The sequence below is a fragment of the Quercus robur genome, chromosome 3, assembly GCF_932294415.1.
Source record: "Quercus robur chromosome 3, dhQueRobu3.1, whole genome shotgun sequence".
NCBI classification, from domain to species: domain Eukaryota; kingdom Viridiplantae; phylum Streptophyta; class Magnoliopsida; order Fagales; family Fagaceae; genus Quercus; species Quercus robur.
This window is the reverse complement of record NC_065536.1, coordinates 56,570,510-56,573,971: the sequence shown is the minus strand read 5'-3', so window position 1 is coordinate 56,573,971 and position 3,462 is coordinate 56,570,510.

The window sequence follows — 3,462 nt, the reverse complement described above, 5'->3', positions numbered from 1 at the left end:
CTAATCCTCAACTTGCTCTTGTTAATAAAATACTTCCTCCAAAATGGTTTACAAAAGTCAAAATTGTTGTTTCTCCTGATTATCATTTCACTGTTATTGCTATGATTGATTCTTGTGCGGATATGAACTGTATCCAAGAAGGGTTGATTCCTTAAAAATATTTTGAAAAATCTACTAAAAGATTGGTTTCTGCTAATGGTTCTCAGATGAAAATTAAGTATGAATTGAATAATGCTCATGTGTGCCATGATAATGTCTGTTTCAAGATTCCTTCTGTTCTTGTTAAAACATGACTGATAAAGTGATTCTTGGTTTGCCTTTTATAAATGTTTTGTATCATTTTCTTGTTGAACATGATGGAATTACTACTGACACTTTTGGGCAGAAAGTAAAATTCAAATTTGCTTCAAAATTTGAAATTGACACTAATGCTGCTTCAAACATGATTCATGCTAAAATTAAACATCTTAAATTCCTTCAGCAAGAGGTTAGATACAAGAAAATTGCTGACCAAATTTCTGATAAATTGTTGCAATCCAAAATTGATAGTTTTTAGAAAATGTTAATCGATGATGTTTGCTCTGATGTTCCTAATGCTTTCTGGCACATGAAGAAACATATTGTTGACTTGCCATATGTTAAAGATTTTGATGAGAAAAATATTCCCACTAAAGCTCGTCCTATTCAAATGAATGTTGAAATTGTTGAATTTTGCAAAAAGAAATCCATGATTTGTTGCAGAAAAAATTGATTAGGAATAGCAAGTCCCCCTGGTCTTGTTCAGCTTTTTATGTCCAGAAAAATGCTGAGATTGAAAGAGGAACCCCAAGATTAATCATTAACTACAAACTCTTGAATAAGGTTTTAGAGTGGATTCAGTATCCTATTCCCAATAAGAATGACCTGGTCCATAGGCTAAGTGAAGCAGTAGTGTTCTCCAAGTTTGACATGAAATCTGGGTTCTGGCAAATCCAGATTAGTGAGAATGATAGGTACAAAACTGCTTTTACCACTCCTTTTGGACACTATGAGTGGAATGTTATGCCATTTGGTCTTAGAATGCCCCGAGTGAGTTCCAAAACATCATGAATGATATTTTTAATTCCTTCAGTCATTTCACCATTGTTTATAGTGATGATGTTCTTATTTACTCTAGCTCTATTGATGAACACTGGAAACATTTGTATTCGTTTCTGGATACTATTAAAAGACATGGTCTTGTTGTCTCTGCTAAGAAAATGAAATTGTTTCAGACCAAAGTTTGTTTCCTTGGCTATGACATCTCTGAAGGACAGATTCGTCCTATAGATAGAGCCTTCCAACTTGCTAATAAGTTTCCTGATGTTATCATTGATAAAACACGGCTCCAAAGATTTCTGGGGTCATTAAACTATGTTGCTGATTTTTACAAAGACATGAGGAAACAATGTAAACCCTTGTTTGACCGGTTAAGAAGTAATCCCTCTCCTTGGTCTGATGTTCATACTTCTCTTGTTAAACAAATCAAATCTCATGTTAAGACATTGCCTTGTCTTGGTATTCCCACTGTTGGTGCTTTCAAAATTGTTGAGACCGATGCCTCTGACATTGGTTATAGTGGCATTCTGAAACAAAGAGTTTCTCTTGGGCCATCGGAACAAATTGTTCGTTTCTATTCTGGTATTTGGAACAATGCACAGTTAAATTATAGTACTATTAAAAAAGAGATTTTATCCATAGTACTAAGTATTTCAAAATTTCAAAGTGATTTATTAAATCAAAAGTTTTTGTTACGTATTGATTGTAAAAGTGCTAAATATGTTATTGAAAAAGATGTTGAAAATATTGCTTCAAAACATATTTTTTCTAGATGGCAAGCTATTTTGAGTGTTTTTTATTTTGATATTGAATATATTAAAGGATCTCAAAATGCTATCCCTGATTTCCTTACTAGTGAATTTCTGCAGTGTCCCAATGGCAAGTAGACGGTCGAAAGACAAGACACCTGCCATTGCTGATCTAATTGTTAAAAATGAACTTGTTTCCTCTTTGGACATTGTTAACCGTTTTACTCCCCTAGGTACTATTCCTAAGCCTAATTATTCCTCTGTTTTAGCCTCACCATATGATCCTTATGCTTTAGCCACTGTTCACCAACCTATTAAAATTGTTTACCCTAATGCTTCCAATGCTTCCCAGTATGTTAGAAAACAATATATCCAAAACCTGTTCTCCGTAGAGCCAAATAGGGCCTCCATTACTAACCCTTTTAGGCTTACTACTAGTTATTTTCCTCCACAATTTCACTGGATTCCTGAGCACTGCCAAAAGACTATGCAATACTATTCTGAAATTCTACGTCATGAGAATTCAATTACTATCAAAGCCATAACTAACAAGGCTAATAGTGATAAGATTATTTATCACAGTGTTTACTTAAACCACATTTTTTCTGAAGAAATGTGGGGCTCCAACCCTGCCGCCACAAGAAGATTACCAAAATTTCCTATTCCCTATTCATATCATGATTATGTTACTGCCTGGTTCAGATTCATGCTCCACCAAAATGAAAACATGTCTCATTCATGGTTTGTTAATTTTGATAAAGATTTTGACTCTGAATTCCCTCTCTGGTTCATCCACTGGTGGTCCCAGTTTGGTTCAACTGTTGAAATATTCCCTGTGCCATTGAAGGATTCTTTCCAAAATTTTACATTAAGGTTCCACACTGATGATCATGGAGCTAAGTTCACTCCCGTGGTTCATTTTGCTAAGAAATATAAGGTTCCTTGGATTCTAAAATGGCAATATGTTAAAGAAGGTGATGTTCTCGCTCGCTGTTGCTATGCTAAATGGTGGGATAAGTTTGCTCACACCCAATCCATTATTAACAATGTTGCCAGAGATTTCCCTTCCCCAAGTGCTTCCTCATTAAGAATCACTACCCCTATGCAAAAAGCTGTGGCTGATGCACCTGCTTCCTCATCTGCTAAAAATGTTAAACCACCTGTTAAGACCAAGAAGAAGAGTTCTCCTTTGGATGCAATCCGCAAGGACCCTGATGCTTTATATGCCCTGCTCACTAAAATGGTTAAGGAAGATGAAGCTGCTGATTCAAAAGATGAACGATCCTCTCAAGCCTCTGTTTCAAAAGACCCTTACTAGCCCTACAATCAGGAGTGATTTGGTCATGATGACGAAGATGCTGATGACTTAGCAAAAGATTGATTGAAAGTTTGATTCCCCTATTTGTCTGGCCTGCATAACGGCCAAAAATGTTGCAATGTTTACTTTCTGGTCAAATTCTACTGTTGATTTCCACCTCTGATGATGATGTTCTGGAAGAAAGATTCCCCATGTTTCTTGCTAAAAAGAAGATTCTCCCTGATTCAAAGGCTTTTGGTCACACCAAAATCACTTTGGCAAGCTTTTTCTATTCACTACACTAATTCACTATTTACTTTTACTATTTGTTGAACTATT